Raw genomic sequence first — 18,460 nt, forward strand, 5'->3', positions numbered from 1 at the left:
TATAGTGATAAATTAAGGAAAAAACTTGCTTTTTGAATGACATGATAAAGAGGTGAGTAGGACCCTCTCCTGAGACCCAGTAGCAGACATGATTACCAACTGAGGATGGCCACGCCCACTGGATTGGACAAGAAAAGACGCTCACAGCATGGCAAAGAAGTCATAAAAGGTCTGTACCAGGGGCCTGTTTATTTACAAACATAAGCCAGTGTTCAAAAGAACTGTGAGAACCAGCTAAGAATGCTTCAAGGAATGTACCTGTTGGCCATCAAAGCTGACAAAAGCTCAAGCCAATAGCAACACATGTCAAAGGGATGTGACCTCATTTTATAGTTTTATAGGTTGTACTAGTTATTTCTGCTGACGGCCTCCATAGAAGTGCAAGCTTCTTAAGAGTTGGTAGTCTTTCCACTCCCATCATTATAATTCCTGACTCAAGGTAGGATTTGAATACAACAAATTATCCAAAAGAAAAGTATAGCAGTATTCCCATGCATTCTCATTATAAAGGACCCCCACACAACCAAGCTCAAAGGCTCACTTTAACACAATACTGGGAGTTCTTTAGACAAATCGTCTGATAGCTAGTCCATTGAGAAATAGATACTTCAGTCTTCAAAATTTATCTTAAGAAATCTGCAAGAACAAAAGTGAATAATTTCTAATGCATTGCAATGGCATGTATGCATATCTCAGGAGAACATCTTAATTACCCAGAAAGTATTAAGGATTACAAATAAATATTCCACAAATATAGCCTATCTGCTTATGACTAGTGAATTGAATACACTGAGTTTTTTTCAGACTTGAGAGTTGTGTCAACACATACTCAACATCCAATACATTAATCACAAAAATATAACTACTTTCAGCTAGGCAGATATAGCTTATATATGTACTGAACAAGCAATGGCAGAATGTTCAGGTAGTAAAGTTTACACATATTATCTAGCCCAATACAAAGTTCACATCCTGCTGCTCCCCTTTCCCATGCCTATGGCAGATATCAAACAGCCCTCTTTCCTACTAAACATGACCATAGTCTCACAATCTCTATCAGCAGACCCCTCTAGGTTATGCATTCTCAACTAGGCAGTACAGCACCCAACGGGCCAAAACTTGGTTCTAGGAAGATGAAAAAATGTAGATATTACAATTGTGTGTGTCCTTTCAAAGGGTCGCAGTACATAAAAAGATATATAGCATAACTGTGACATTAAAATTATATGGGATACTGACAATAAATGCTGGAGAGGGTGTGGAGAAAAGGGAACCCTATTACACTGTTGGTGGGAATGTAAATTGGTGCAACCACTGTGAAAAACAGCATGGAGGTTCCTCAGAAAACTAAAAATAGAAGTACCATTTGATCCAGCAATCCCACTCCTGGGCATCCATCCAGAGAAAACCATGACTCGAAAAGATACATGTACTCCAGTGTTCATTGCAGCACTGCATACAACAGCCAAAACATGGAGTTCCCATCATGGCACAGCACAAACGAATCCAACTGGGAACCATGAGGTTGTGGGTTCGATCGCTGGCCTCACTCAGTGGATTGAGGATCCGGCATTGCTGTGAGTTATGCTGTGGGCCACAGACGTGGCTCAGATCTGGTGTTGCTGTGGCTGTGGTGTAGGTCGGCAGCTACAGCTCCGATTAGACCCCTAGCTTGGGACCGTCCATATGCCACTGGTGCAGGCCTAGGAAAAAAAAAAAAAAAATGAGACAAAAAAACAAAAAAAACAAAAAAAAAAAATAGCCAAGACATGGAAACAACCTAAATGTCCATCGACAGAGGAGTGGATCAAGAAGATGTGGTACATATACACAATGGAATATTACTCAGCCAGTAAAAGGAAAGAAATAACGGCATTTGCAGCAACATGGATAGACCTAGAAATCATTATGCTGTGAAGACACCAAGATACCAACATCATATGATATCACTTCCATGTGGAATCTAGAAAAAGGACACAATGAATTTCTTCGCAAAACAGGTACTGACTCACAGACTTTGAAAAACTTCTGGTTTCCAAATGAGACAGGTTGGGGGGTAGAGGGAGGCACTGGGGGTTTGGGATGGAAATGCTATAAAATTGGATTGTGATGATCATTGTGCAACTATAAATGTAATAAAATTCATTGAGAAATTAAAAAAAAAATTATATGTGGTGTCAAGTGACTAACATAATAGCCTAAAAAGACTTCTTTTGAGGTTAAGAACCACCACTCTGGGTAATCACTACAAAGTCCCTGAAATTGACACATAAAAGGAGACTTATCTGCTATCCTGGATATCCCAAGCATCCTTTTACTGATGGGGAGAGTGAGGCTCAGACAGGTAAAGTGAATTGTCCTAGATGATGTATATGGGAAATAGCCTAGCCAACTATCAAACTGTGGCTTTTAGTTTAGTGCCCAGCTATAGTATGCCATGCTATCGTTACCAAGAGAGAGTCTATTTTTCAACCTATTCACTTAAAATTACATTTCTTTATAAAGCAGACAGAAAGGAATAATACAAGCTATTAAAGGAAAATTGAGTTGTTAATTACAGGGGAAACAGCATAACTAATGCAGAATACCTATGCTCCTTTACTGAGCATCTACTGTGATCAAAGACCTGTGCCATATTGCGGGTTTCCCTGAAAGTGGGCTAGATAATCTTGAAGATCTCCTTGTCCTGTCATTCTGTGTGGATCCCCATCTTAATGTGCACATCAATGAGCTGAGGTAACCACAAAAAGTAGTATTAATAATAATAATACACATAATTAGTACCTAATCTATCAAGTTAGTCAAAGTCAAAAAGAGGCTAAAGTTCTCAGAAATTGCTTGGTTGTGAAATGAATATTATCTGTTTGTTTTTCTCAGCTGCCCTTGAAACAGTACACATAGGCTGAACCACCTTTATGAAGCAGTTCTAAAACAGTAAAAATCCCAGGGCATTTCTGCCAAGGTCAAAGCAACAGACTTTTCACTCAGAGCATCATCCATTCTGCCCATAGTGGTGGCTACCAAAACTCTTTACATGAGCAAAGGGGACTAAGGAATAGAATTTGCATGGAAGAACTTATGATGATATTGGCAAACCAAGGATACATCTTTGTTGACATCTTACTCTCTCCTTTTTCATCTCTCCTCACTATTACCAGAGTGACCTCTCTAAAACACATGTCTGGGCATGTTGTTCCCCAGCTTACATAATCTGGACAGCTCCCTACCGTCTATAGGACTAGTTCAAATGCACTGGCAAGGCATACAGAGCTCTTCTCAAACTTGTTTGTGTCTACTACTTCTGCCTTCTTTTCTGACACCTCCCTAACCCATTCATCCATCTCCCTTTCAGCTCTATTCTTCAACCAAACCAAGAAACTTGTTACTCCTCAAGACAACCATGATCTTTCCTACCATTGTTTCTCTATAGAAGCTATACTCCTGCTGAGAGATCTATAGCTCATAAACCCTTATCCTTCAATACCCAGTTCAGGTATCATCACATTTGAAGTCTCCCCTCTTTCACTCTCAAGCAAGGTTGATGATTTTTCCTCACAATGGACAATTTAGAAGTTCATACCATTGCTATTACTAATAGAACCACAAACTTCCTTCAGGTATGATGAGATTGTGTCTTCATCTTTGCATGGTCAGCACATAGTAGGTGTTCATTAGATGCTAATGAGTGGATGAATAGTAAATATTTATTTATAGAATTCAACTAACACAATTGTTACTGATATCTACCAGGACTACCCAACTTACACTCCATGTTTACTCCTTAATTATGTAATTATGGTAGGCTACAATGCTTCTCACAAGGTGGGTAATAACTTAAGAATTTTTAAATTATATGTGAGAGAATTCCACATGCCCCTAATATTAAATAACAATGATTTTCACATTGGAAAAATTACTCTTTTTCCGATTATGTTTTAGCCTTTTGATAATATAAAGGAGAAGGACACCGTTTGATCTCATATAACTTCAGCACCTCTCTAAAAACAGAGATGGAGTTCCCTGGTGGCTGAGTGGGTTAAGTATCTGGCAATGTCATTACTATGGCTCAAGTCACTGCTGTGGCTCAGGTTTGATCCTCGATCCAAGAACCTTCACAGGCCGTGAGTATGGTCAAAAAATAAAAATAAATAAAAGCAAAGAGAGAGCAGGACTTAGGATCAGAGACTGCAACTAGAATCAATACTTTAGCTTAAACATGAAGACAGTGCTTCATTCTAACCATGTTTATTTTCATGGTTACTTTTCAGTTTTAGAAAGTGATACTAGTTTTTTATTTACTGAGGATATATGAATTTTTTTGTTAAATACATTTAAATTAGAAAATAGTTTAAAGAAAAACAATAAGGAAATATCATTCTAGATATTTGTTAGTATTGAAAAATAGAGTATGGTATCCCTATCTAGAGTGAATAAAGTCTTAGAAGGCAAAAGGTCTGAAGGCTTCACAAGTCCTCTGCTTTTGGTTAAGTTATTAAGCTTCTTTGGGAATTTTTTTATGACTTAGTAGAGCACAAATAATAACTACAAATATTCCTATTCAAATATGTTTAAAAATAAAATGAAATAATATGTGTGGAAATGCTTTGGAAATTGTAAAAAGCAACAACATTATGATCATCCAGCTTCATCCCAGTATACCATTCCTTCCCGTCCTGCCTCACCCAGTGGGTTGAAATCAAACTTTGTTGAGTTCTAATTCAAGATACCCTTTTGTGATTATGGATTAAATCCCCCTCATCACCAAATTCCTGTTAAAATGACCAAGGCTATTTTTAAAATAAGAAAATATCTCAGTAGTGCTATCATTAATTCATCAGAAAAGCGAGAAATTTCTGCCAGATGAGGGCACATAGGACCATTTGAGGAATCACTGACCACTTAACTCGCAAGACAAATAAAGGAGAAGATGCCAGGTCCCATCTCCAAGTCAGCGGCCAACAGTCCCATACTCTGGGAATTCAGGTAGGGATGTAGAATGGGGATAAATGCTAATCTCAAAACCACAAATGGCTTCCGAGAACTGCCAACAATTCAAGTGATCAAGATAGGTAGGGCTGAGGTTTGGTGTGAGGGGGTCTGTTGAGAGTCACCAGATTTTTTTCTGCCCTCCAGCCACACACAAAAAAGGACCAAAAAACGCTAAGCAAAGAAATGATCTTTTCACTTCCAAGTAAGTGGACCACAAATTCAACAAAATAAAACTGGAACTCTAACCTTTTTTTACTTTCCCCCCTTATACTTTTTCCAGAAGACTTCAACCAGGAATGTATAGAATCTGTGAACCTATAGAACCTATAAAGTCTGTACTCACCTCAACCTCAGATCCTGGATAAGTTCTGTCTTAGAGATTTTGTGTTATGGGAAGTTTAATATGGGACACTAGCAGAATTGGAATGGCCAAGAAGCCAATGATATCTGACACTCTGTTACCAAAAGTAGAATGTTCAGAAGAGTGGACATAGATGGGTTTGCTCTGCTTCACAGAGATCAGGTTTCACTTCTGGTCATTCACTATAAGAAATTCTAAATCCATATATAACAAATTTTTCTTTTATACTATATGCCTGCAATTTCTCCCACCCATCTCATGCTGCCCCAATAACAGCTGAGCCTAAGATAAGAGAAAAGAAGAGAAATTAAAACAGCCTGACTAGGTTGGTTTGGGGAGCTATCTCAGAATGTTGATAGAGGAAAATGAAAAACTAAAGTAGAAGCAGAAAGAAATGGAGAAGATAGAAATCAAAGATGACACAAACAGATGGAAAGATATACCATGCTCTTGGATTGGAATTAGTCAATATCTACTACCCAAAGCAATCTGCAGATTCAATGCAATCCCTCTCAAATTACCAAGGATATTTTTCACAGAACTCAAGCAAAATATTTTAAAGTTTGTTGGGGAGCACAAAAGACCCAGAAGACCCAAAGACATCCTGAAAAAGAAAAATGGAGCTGGATCAATTAGGCTCCTGGACTTCAGACTATTCTACAAAGAAACAATCATCAAAACCATATGGTACTGGCACAAAAACAGAAACAGAGATAGTGGAACAGGATAGAAAGCCCAGAATTAAATCCACACACCTACAGCCAACTAATCTATGAAAAAAGGAGGCAAGAATATACAATGGAGAAAAGAAAGCCTGTTCAATAAGTCATGCTGAGAAAACTGGACAGCCACATGAAAAAGAATGAAATTAGAACACTTCTAACACCATACACAAAAATAAACTCCAAATGGATTAAAGACCTAGATATAAGACCAGACACTATCAAACTCTTAGAGGAAAACAAAAGGCCAAAAACTCTCTGACATAAACATCAGCAATATCTTCTCAGATCCACCTCTTAGACTAATGACAATAAAACAAAAATAAACAAATGGGACCTAATCAAACTTCAAAGGTTCTGCACTGCAATGGAAACCCTAAACAAAACGAAAAGACAACCCACAGAATGGGAGAAAATCTTTGCAAGTAAATCAACTGACAAGGGATTCATCTCCAAAATCTATAAACACCTTCTGCAGCTCCATACCAAAAAAACAAACAACCTAATCAAAAAATGGGCAGAAGATCTAAACACACAGTTCTCCCAAGAAGACATACAGATGGCCAAAAAACACATGAAAAGATGTTCAACATCACTATTAGAGAAATGCAAATCAAAACCACTCTGAGGTACCACCTTACACCAGCCAGAATGGCCCTCATCAAAAAGTCTACAAACAAGAAGTGCTGGAGAGGGTGTGGAGAAAAAGGAACCCTAGTACACTGTTGGTGGGATTGTAAATTGGTGCAACCACTGTGGAAAACAGTATGGAGACGCCTCAGAAAACTATAAACAGAGCTACCATTCGATCCAGCAATCCCACTCCTGGGCATCTATCCAGAGAAAACCATGACTTGCAAAGACACATGTCCTCCGATGTTCACTGCAGCAGTATTTGCAACATCCAAGATATGGAAACAACCTAAATGTCCATTGACAGAGGAGTGGATCAAGAAGATGTGGTACATATATACAATGGAATATTACTCAGCCATTAAAAGGAACGAAATACCAGCATTTTTAGCAACATGGATGGACCTAGAAATTATCATACTAAATGAAGTCAGCCAGACAATGAGATACCAACATCAAATGCTACCACTTACATGTGGAATCTGAAAAAAGGACACAACGAACTTCTTTGCAGAATAGATACTGACTCATAGAGTTTGAAAACCTTATGGTCCAAATGACACAGGTTGGGAGGTGGGGAGATGCAGAGGGTTTGAGATGGAAATGCTGTAAAATTTGGTTGTGATGATTGTTGTATACCTCTAAATGTAATAAAATTCATTAAGTAATAAAAAATAAATAAATATAGCAGGTTTAAAAAAAAAGATGTGGATTTTATGTTTTGCTCTGAGTCAGGAAACGAACTCTGGAGTTTTAAAATAATTCATTAAAGATCTCAACTTCTTCTCAGCCACTTTAGGTAACTGACAAGGGCTGCTTTGAATGTGACATGAGCTCTCCTGCTTTGTCTGATTATACATACTCCAAGAGGGCAAACTGGATGGTGTTAGAAGTACATTGGCTCAACAGGTAAAAGACTGAAAGTGGTATTACAGGCAGGAAAATGTAAAGAAATGGGATTTTTAGCAAAAAGAGCATAAGATTTAGGGGTAGAGGCTGAAGGAACTTATTTGTTTTATCTGGCTCTGAGAGGAAGAATTGAAACAATCTGTAAAAACTACAGCAAGGATAGAAATACTCTCAATGTTAGAAGAGATTTCCTTTTTAACCAATAGTTCTGTGTGAAAAAGAATGGACTTCCTAGATTGGACAGAGGAGAAGGGTGAGTTGGAGGTTGTCTGTCAAAGAAAATGTCCAAACCTTGATTTGGAGAATCAGTTCACTGGGGCATTTCAAGCAACTGGGAGCCAGGGGATGAGCCTTGGTTTAATGACCTTCATAATGAGCACAAAGATTTTAATGAACAAGGGAGGGAAAGTATCTGAATTTTAAAGATCCCAAAGCTTTAAGGCCCAACAACAATTTTCAAAAGCAAAGGTGTTTTTCCAAATAGAATCAGTGAAAAGCATTGTTTTTTGCTAAATCTATTTCCTTGCCATAGGACTTTGTTCCAGACAGTTTGTCTCCTCCATGGTGAAAAGTCACATTTCCACGGTCCATTATACCTCTTGCCTGAGAAAGATCTGCTAGGCTGGGCTACAGCCTGAGAATTCAAAATCTTACCTTGGATTAAATACAGACTCCCAAAGGACAACCTCTCATCTATCAAGGGTATCTGCCTCCACAATCTCATCTCAAATGGACTAAGCCAAATTCAAAGAATCCCCAGAGAAAGCTAAAGTCAGGAGTTAAAAAGCATCAGCTGAAATCTCGAAAGAGACTGCAGGAGAACTGGGTCTTCTGCATCTCTGGACTAAGTAAGACTCAAGCAATAGGTGGCTGAGTATGACTCAGAAGACATTTCTGTGCCTGTGAACAAAGCCCAGGCCTTTGGGCTGTGTGATCATCACATCACATTCATACTAGTGAGCCAACAGGTGAGGTGCTCTGACTAGCACATCAGATTGCTTTCTGGACAGGATTTCTGCAGAGTCTACTCCTCACAGGGAAGGCAAGAAATCTGAGTAAGACAATAGAAGCAACCACCATGAATCAATGATAGGATGAGTAAATATGAACGTGAGCACCTACTACACCCTTGGCCTTAGGTGAACTCAGGAAATTGACAGATGAAGGAGAGATGGCTCCTGCCCTTTAGAAGCTAACAGTCCTCTGGGAAAGCAGGGAGATAACCTCATAATGGTAACATAACTTGGTGATGCTATGCATGGAGATAGGTTTATTTCAGGAGCACAGATAAGAGAGCAGTAAATCATTTATGGAGTTTGTTATGGACACGATGCCATCTGAGCCAGAGCTCCCAGGTTGCTCATTCCATTGATGGAATACTAATGAAAACTGATTGGTCTGAAGAAGATGTAAACTTGGCTGCAGAGTAAATTATATACACGCTTATAAAAATACACAAGGGGACTTTTTAAGAAAGAAAAAACTTTTCTTGGTTAGGGAGTTTTTTTTTTGTTTTGTTTTGTTTTTTAAGTGTTTGCTGGGCAGAGACTGCCACTTGGATATAGAGTTATAAAAATGGTAGCGTTGAAGGGGAGTGGTTCGGGAAATGCTGGAAAAGTAGACAAGTCAGGCTTTTAAATAGGAACATGACTTTTTTTACTCTCTACAGGAACACTGAATAAATACGTGAAAGATAAATTTCCATCAAAATTCAGCTGCCTCACTTTGCCTTTGACCATGCTTTGGACAAAGATGTTTGACAAGATGAAGCAGCTCATGCTTTAAGCCGAAAGGCCTGCTGGCTTCTGTCCAGGATAAACACTGTCAGTAAAACAATCCCTTCCCAACCTCCCGGGAGATCGCTGAATGGGGCTACCAGCATTCCCTATCTTTTTCTCCTTATTAAGCCTAGAAAGGAAATCATATCATGGGTCACCAAGTGAGCTGTCATTGACTGAGTCAAAGGAAAAACAATAAACAAAGTAATAGATTCCATCAAACACAGGTGGCACCACGCTCTCATTTTATCACGTTTTACCTGAGGGGCAACTGGATGAACATACCTTTCTTCATATTTCATTTTTGAAGATATTTGAGGATAGTTATCTCTCTTGGAGGATCAAAAGAAGTGGTGTGGAAGTAATAGAACATGCTATAGATCAAGAGTCAAAAATAACAGGGCTTAACTTAGAGCCACTGGATTTTTGTGTCAGCTCAGGTGGGTCACTCTTCCTTCTGGATCTATTTCCCAGGAAATCTTCTGATTTATTCCAGTTTATTTTGAGAAACTGTGACTTTTCAGGTTTATTGGTAGATTTGTTTAAACACTGAATTCTATCTAAAGATTCAGATGAAAATATGTTTCACTCAATGGCTCAATAAATATTTTGAGCTCCTACTATTTACTAGGAATTATCCCAGACATTGCCTTAGATTTAATGAGTTTACCCATTCCTTGCCAAAGAGAATTTGAGGCAACTTGCAGTAATAATTCAGTACAATAAATGTCAAGTTTGAGAAAAATGAACTGAAAGCAGGCATCATATAATCACATAATCATCTGATTGATCATATAAGGTCTTTCTTAGTTATTTGCTGGATGTGGGCCACTAACTTATCACTGAGCTTCCTAGAAGCCAATGTGAAGAGTGAAACTCAATCTATTTCATAAACTTCTGTGTCGATAACGCACAAATAGTATCAGAGCTATTTATTATGCTGAGATCTGAATGTTCAGTATCAGCTTGACATTTTTAAATACTCAAACTATAGAAACCTTAATTCAAAAAACATTCACTCACACCTACTCTGTACCAGGCCCTGAGCCAGTTATTAAAATGAGATGAGTAAGATCTAGCCTGCGTTCTTCAAATCTTTCTTAAACTGCAGATCATGATTTGCAAGCTACAGCTGTTGATTCCTCTATGCCTCATCAATCCCCCATGAAAAGGTAACATTATGAAGTAACATGCCAGAGGTCATCCTAGCTCAGAGGAAATTTCAGTGGTGTTTTTCAGCTATATATACAGAGATGAGGAGATGAGAAGAATGGGGGGGGTGTCCCCTCTGTGGTTTGGAAATGCCTTCTCTAATCCCACCTAGAATTTATCATCAACAACTAGTTTTCTCTGCAATGAACTGAAGTGCAAATAAGAACAATCCGACCTTAAAGCAGCAGCAGGATCCCTCTGTCCTACCTGAAATGCTGAGCTAATGTCAGGCCAAGGGTGTCCATTCCTCTTCAATACAGCTAGATTTCTCCTAAGTACACACAGAACTTGACTGGGAAAAAATACTGCCCTTAGGAATATAGCTATTTAGATCCTTGGAGGCACCTAGCTCATCATTCTCATTTTCCCAATGAGGAATCCTATCAAAACCTATTTTAAAAAGTGAGTCATGGAGTGGTCAAGTGACTCAAAAGCATGCAGGGCAGATCAGGAACTGCACTGCAGGAATGCTTCAACACACTCCTGGATCCTATTTGGAATTGTATTTTATTTTATTTTTTGGTCTTTTTAGGGTTGCACCTGTGGCATAGGGAGGTTCCCAGGCTAGGGGTCCAACTGGAGCTGCAGCTGCCAGCCTACACCACAACCACAGCAACTCAGTATCCAAGCCACGTCTGCAACCTACACCTCAGCTCACGGCAATACTGGATCCTTAACCCACTGAGCGAGGCCAGGGATTGAACCTGCGTCTTCATGGATGACAGGCAGGTTCGCTAAACGCTGAGCCATGACAGGAACTCCCTATTTGGAATTTTAAATCTCAGACCCTTTGGAACTGTGGTTTGCTAGATACAGAGACCGTATCTTAATGTCTCATTTTTTCCTGCAGCCTCAATGGCCTGCTCCATGCCTGGAACAACATTAGGAGCTGACATTGTGCTGTTTTGATTGGGTTCTTGCAACCCAGGGACAGATGGCCTCCATCCAGCACAGATTATTGACATTGGGAACATACTGGAGCTCCTCATTTTTAACAGAAAATCTCCAGGCTTAGGCCCCACCCCTAACCAAGTGAAAGCAGAATACCAGATGATTCTAATGTGCAAATGGGACTGAGAACCACAGATCTAGCTTCTCATAAAACCAAGGCATGGCCATGTTGCCTTGGGCTGAAGCCCAAAATCACAATGATCTCTGAATTCATTGTTTTGGGAAGGTTAGTTCCAACTGGATGTCCTTGCCAAGGCTCTCACCATGGTAGTCTCCAGGTATTCAAAATGTAAAGTGAGCTCCTTTTTCCCCTTTAATGTTCATATACTGCCATCTAGTGGTTTATTTGGCTTTTCCGGCGGTGTGTCACATCAAGACACAATTGTGCGTTAGCTGTAGCTGAGAGATTTCATGGGGTGCCCAAACCCCAAGCCATTTTATTATTTGGATGCTTTTTACTTGCAAAGTATTCCATTATTTCTTCTCCCAGGGTGTCTACAAGTCTTTAATCTTATTTAAATAGGGTCCAGGGTGGAAATGGACCCAGGCCAAAACTGAGAAGCAAGATGACAGCTTTGCAGGTTCAAGAATCTACCTATGAGCTCTGGCTTAGTAATGTCCCAGTCATGTGGCCTTGGAAACATAAATTTCACTTCCTGGTGCTTCAGTCTGTTCATGTGAAAGACAGAAAGAAAAATTCCACACTCTACAGGGCCAGGGCATTTTTACAAATAATGAAGTCACTAATGTACACATTTGTTACAAACATCCATAATCATGGAAATAAACAGACATATACAAACATAACATGACAGATTGATTCACTCATTGTTATGCAGGTTCAGACACATGTAGTACATGAACAATCAATAATAATTCATTGATTAAATATCGGGGAGCTAATCCTATGATCTTAAAGATGACAAAATTACCTTTCAAATGGGTATCTACAAATTTTTTATATAGTAGATAAAATTCACATCCCTCTGAATTTTAGTGAAGATACACTAGCTTGACTGAAAGATCACCAAAGCAGAGAACCCCAGGGATAAGGTCATCGGAGGCTCCCTAAACCCCATTTTCCATTTAGAAGGGTTATTGGGGAAGACCTGAGAATGGAAAAATCTGTGGGAAGGTTTTAACCAGAAAAATGTGTGTGTGACAGTACCAAGCAGGAAAATCCAAGGTGGAATCTCTCTCCCAGGGGGACCACCTAGGAAAAGAAAATAAGGAGGTTACAAAGAGAGAAACCCTGCAGGAGCTTTCTAACCAGCGAAGTTCTATGTCAAGGTTATACCTGGGGACAGGGCTTTTTTTTTTTTTTTTGTCTTTTTGCTATTTCTTGGGCCGCTCCTGCGGCATATGGAGGTTCCCAGGCTAGGGGTCGAATCGGAGCTGTAGCCACCGGCCTACGCCAGAGCCACAGCAACGCAGGATCCGAGCCCCGTCTGCAACCTACACCACAGCTCACTGCAACGCCGGATCGTTAACCCACAGAGCAAGGGTAGGGACCGAACCCACAACCTCATGGTTCCTAGTCGGATTCGTTAACCACTGCGCCACGACGGGAACTCCCAGGGCTTTTTTGATAAGGGACACTTTGGATGAGTCCTGCAACTTCCAGACCCTCTTAGATGTAAACTTATTTATTGCACAATTTGTTATCTTGAAAATGAATTTTATGGGGAAAAAATAGGCAAACTAGTTGTTGGCGTAATTTTCTATTTTTCACTGATTGCACTGGATTCAAAGAGTGTGGTTAAGGCAACGTAAACGGAAGCCTTAGAGGGGGGAGAAAAGCACTCTCATTGCAACAGCAAATCTCCAACTCTAGTGTTCGTAAAAAAAAAAAAAAAAAAAAAAAAAAACTAATTAAGGTTAAATATTCTGCATTGCCCTAAGCTGTGGTGTAGGGATCCTGTGTTGCTGTGGCTGTGGCTTCGGCCAGCAACTGCAGCTCTGATTCAGCCCCTAGCCTAGGAACTTCCATATGCCACCGGTGTAGCCCGGTGGGGCCCAGGAATTTACATTTTTAATGGACACTTCTAGGTGATTTTGTCCAGGTGCTCCACAAACGGCACCTTGAGAAATCCCAGTCGAGATGCCTCTTTTCTTCCAGGCTTCAGATGTTAGAGGACCGCTGATTTTCATCCAGTTGGGTGGGGCAAGATGCACTGAGGTAGGTTAAAGTTCAAAATGAAGAGTCAATTACCCTAAACATGTAGACTGTAAGGAAGTCCAGTTCAGTAAAACAGAGGAGCCGGTAGTTTTGACATCAAACAGCTGGTGGAGGTCAGGATCAAAAGATGTCTCCCAGCAGTTCACAGGACACAGCAAACAAGGTGTTTGACATGCAATTTCTCTGATTCTCACTACAGGAAGGGAGGTTCCTATTGTCTCCATTTCACTGTTAACGTAGAGTTTACCACTACTATTTCTGCCATAGCATGACCCAGGGATGCTGCAGCAGTTTCCAGGGTCACTTTAATAGGACATTGCAGCATTTATATTTGCTGTTTCCTAGACCTGACTATTCCCTGCTACCACCTGGCTCCTCTGTCTGGAGTACTCAGATCTAAAGACTCAATTCCTTTCTTGCAATACCCCAAATCAGAACTAATCATTGTTGAGATTTTTAAGCAATAATTTAATAACTAATCATGGACTAGGCAGGTTGCAAAGGTATTTCATATAATACAATGACTGCACAAGCTAGGAATCATCACCTAGAACAGAATCAGCACAATATGACCCCCAGACCAACCATATAGTCACCTGTTTTTGTAAATAAAGTTTTATTGAAATATGGCTACACCCGATTATTTACATGTTGTCTTTAGCTGTGGCAGAGTTGAGCAGTTGAGTAGCTGCAGAAACTTCTATGGTTTGCAAAGCTGAATATTTACTATCTGACTCTTCACAGAAAGAGTTTGCCAGCCCTGGTCCAGAAAGATAAGTAAGACCTGAGACAGTACAGCAGACATTTTGAATCCTTCTTAAACAATTTAAAGCCAGATTCTCTGACTTATGAACCAATGCACACTTATGTTTCCATTCTTTCTACTCCTAACATTTTGTTTATATATCTCATTTAGCATTTATCATCATTTCACTCATAAAAAGGCCATTCACTTATTCAAATAATTTTTACTGTGCTCCTGTAAATACCATAGCATTCTTGCTCTCCGGGATCTAACTACTAGAGCAATGACCTTCAAACTTCTCAGATTATTAATACTTATCAGTAGGAGTTCCCGTCATGGCACAGTGGTTAATGAATCCGACTAGGAACCATGAGGTTGCAGGTTCGATCCCTGCCCTTCCTCAGTGGGTTAACGATACCGCTTTGCCGTGACCTGTGGTGTAGGTCGCAGACGCGGCTCGGATCCCGCGTTGCTGTGGCTCTGGCGTAAACTGGCAGCTACAGCTCCGATTAGATCCCTAGTCTGGGAACCTCCATATGCTGCGGGAGTGGCCCAAGAAATGGCAAAAAGACAAATAAAAAAAAAAAAACTTATCAGTAAAACAACTTTTGAACACACAACCACAATACAGATATATTTATTAATCATTTAGTGTATATGTGTACAACATATTAGATACACTATAAAGCAAACAACAAATAGAGTTGGGAATTTTATTCCTTCCATAATCAACTTTGGAAACAAATGGACTAGAAGACTTATGGGATGTTGTGGAAAGTGCTAAGGAGAAAAGTGAACATGACTTAGAAAAAAGGGAACAAATGCAGGAAAGGGAGACCAGAAGAAGGACATTTAACCTGAGTCTTGAAAATAAACAGAAGATCATCAGGCCAAAAAAGGGCAGGAGAAGGCATTCTATATAGGGGACACAGCTTGTCTAAAGACACAGAGGTAAGAGAGAGCATGCTGTGTTAAGATAATGGGGTTTTGTTATCTATAAAGGGGGGGACAGAGGAAGATGATACATGTCAATGTGATTGAAATCAGACTCTGAAGGGCCTTGTGTGTCAGGTTAAATCTCAAGTTTATCCTGAAAGGAAAAAGGAAATATTTAAGCACAGGATTGACATTATTAGGTTTATGTTAGAAATCTCTCTCTGGTAGCTGGGTAAAAGAAGTATTAGAGGAGGAGACCAGATGCAGGAAGATTAGTCTACAGCATTCACTGAACACTTGCTTGCTCCAGTTATATAATCAGGTCTCTTCTTTCATCGAGAACTTCTTGAAAGCAATGGCAGCCATACTCACCTTTTCATTCTCCCCTTCTGCAGCTGACATTGAGGTGATATATGGAAGTTAATGACTGTTGGATTATATTGAATTGACACTTTCTTCTCTTACAAAAATGATATTTCCCAGGGTGAAATCTTTGCCACCTATGGAAAACCATCATGGCCCCAAGGTCTATGCATGAGATGGGGAGATAAATGGACTTGAGGAGACATGACTCCATACCAGAAGATCACAGGCCTCGTGAAAGACCAGCACCTGGGCTGACGTGGCACTTGGAGAAACTGCTGAGGACGCACATGTCAGACCAGCCTGGCTGAGTCCGTATCTCCAGGCCGTGGCTAGATGAATCAGTAGATGCTGGTCATACCCCAGGCAGTGTTGTGAGGTTGGCTGTAGATGACGGCTCAGTAATGAGGCAACTGATCAAGCACATGTGTAAAGACTGATATTGAGTGCCTCCTGCCAGGGAAGTCAGTTTGATTCCTCTAGAGTACAGTTTCCTGGCCTGTTACTGAGTATGGTCTTCTAAGAGGTACAAAATTAACAGAAAGGAGGCCAAGACCACTGGGCTGTCAGAAACAGAAATTTAAAATGTGGCTCTTTACCCTCCACCTCTTTCCAGCTGATTACTGAAGGACAGAGTTTGCAAAGGCCCAAAGAAAATGGCCCGAGAGGAGAAATCAGACTTGAATGGAAAAACTACTCATGCAGCTTGACCTTGGCCCATTTAGGGGCATTAGGAAACCTCAGAGGAGAAAGAGCAAAAGACAATGTAACTGTAGATATATAACCCTCCTGGGCCTCAAATAAAGCTAGCTGGTAGTATAATGAAAATGACACTGACGTTTGAGGAGGAAATCTTTCAAATACTCTACATCTAAAAGATGATTTCAAATGCCCACATTTTAATATAATTTGTCATAATAATAAATCAAAAAAAATCATGTGATCTTTATAAACACTGGAGAAGTATTTGAAACATTCAAAACCCACTCTTGATTTTTTTTTTTCTTTTACTATCTAAAACAAGAACAAAGGGCTACTGATTCAACACTAGAAAATGTACATCTTAAAAATTCATCATGCTATCAGGAAAACAGCAGAAGCATTTCCATTAAATCAGAAGTACAAGGATGTTCACCACCACCAATATTTACACTTATTTTGAAGCTAGTAACCAACACAATAGATAAGATAAAGAAGTAGTAAATATAAAAATCAGAAAAGAGACAATAAAAGTATGAATATTTGCAGATAATAATATTTGCTTAGAAAATCCAAGAAAAGCAATTGACAAATATTTAGAAAAAAGTAACAGAGTTCAGGGAATTCCCTGATGGCTCAGTGGGTTAAGGATCCAGAATTGTCGCTGATGTGGCACAGGTTCAGCCCCTAGCCCAGGAACTTCCATATGCCATGGGTGTAGCCAAAAATAAATAAATAATAAAGTAATTTTTTTAAAAAAGGAGAAAATTCATAAAGGGTGGGTGGATACAAAATTGATTTACTGAAACAATAGCTTCCATATGTGCAAATAATAGTCAATTAAAAGATATAATAAAAGGGAAAAACATTTAAAATAGACGCAAAAAAAGATAAAAGACCTAGGATAAATAAGATCTATATGAAGAAAACAGATATATAAGATCTATTTACAGAAAACATTAAAATGCTATTCAGGGGCAAAGAGAAAGCAAACAAATGGAAAAAGCTATGCTGTGTTCTTTGAAGAGAACACTTGATATCATAAAAAATATCAGTTCAATCTAGAAATTTAACACACATCCAATAAAAATACCAACAGGATTCTTTTTTTCTTTTTTCGTCTTTTTGCCATTTCTAGGGCCGCTCCGGTGGCATATGGAGGTTCCCAGTCTAGGGGTTGAATCGGAGCTGTAGCCTCCGGCCTACGCCAGAGCCACAGCAACGCGGGATCCGAGCCGCGTCTGCGACCTACACCACAGGTCACAGCAACGCCGGATCATTAACCCACTGAGCAAGGGCAGGGACCGAACCCGCAACCTCATGGTTCCTAGTTGTATTCATTAACCACTGCGCCACGACGGGAACTCCAGGATTCTTTTTTTAACCAGGTAAGCATAGGCAAGCCTATTCTAAAGTTTAAAAAGGAAATAAACAAGTAAGGGCAATCCAAAAAATAATAATAATAATAAGTTTTAGGGATAAAAAAGAAAGAAAAGTAATCAGTGGGGATTAGTCTTACCAGATACTTAGTGCTTTAAAAGCTTTTAAAAATTAAAATAGTTGAGATAGGTTCAAGAGCAGATAGATCAATGGAAGAGAGGACAAAGTCCAGAAATAGATGCAAATACTTGTCAGAATATACGCAAGAACAGGTAGCCATTTGAAGTCAATGGGTAGGAGAAAAATTACTCAATAAATGGTGTTGTGTCAACTGGGTAGCCACCTGGAAAGAAAAATAAAGTTGGAACCATACCTCACATCTTACATGAAGTTAATTATAGATGTAGCAAAGATTTAAATGTGAAAGAATAAAATGTAAAAATAAAAGAAGTAAACAGAAGAGAACTGCTTTTTATAGTTCAAAGTGAGGGAGAGGGTGATTCTATGTGTGACACCAAACACACACACACATACACACACACATACACACTCTCCTGATAAATAAGACAACATAAAAATGATAATGTCTGAATTTTTTTAAGT

The 18,460-nt window shown here is 39.4% G+C and overlaps 1 protein-coding gene across 11 annotated transcripts in view; it reads right to left on the minus strand.

The window, feature by feature from the left end:
• LOC146407135 (uncharacterized) overlaps window positions 1-18,460 on the minus strand; it is a 975,296-nt gene that overhangs the window by 667,824 nt on the left and 289,012 nt on the right. The window contains exon 2 of one of the 11 annotated variants that reach the window (XR_014825614.1): window positions 9,247-12,768. The exons of the other annotated variants lie outside the window; for them this stretch is intronic. The gene's annotated coding sequence lies outside the window, so the exon portion shown is untranslated. Of the gene's footprint in view, window positions 1-9,246; window positions 12,769-18,460 lie in introns of those variants that run through there. 11 annotated transcript variants of the gene reach the window in all.

This window comes from Sus scrofa, chromosome 1 (assembly GCF_054392235.1).
Source record: "Sus scrofa isolate SSC_HxYL_T2T_F1_AM1 chromosome 1, Sscrofa_HxYL_maternal_Yorkshire_Landrace_v2.0, whole genome shotgun sequence".
NCBI classification, from domain to species: domain Eukaryota; kingdom Metazoa; phylum Chordata; class Mammalia; order Artiodactyla; family Suidae; genus Sus; species Sus scrofa.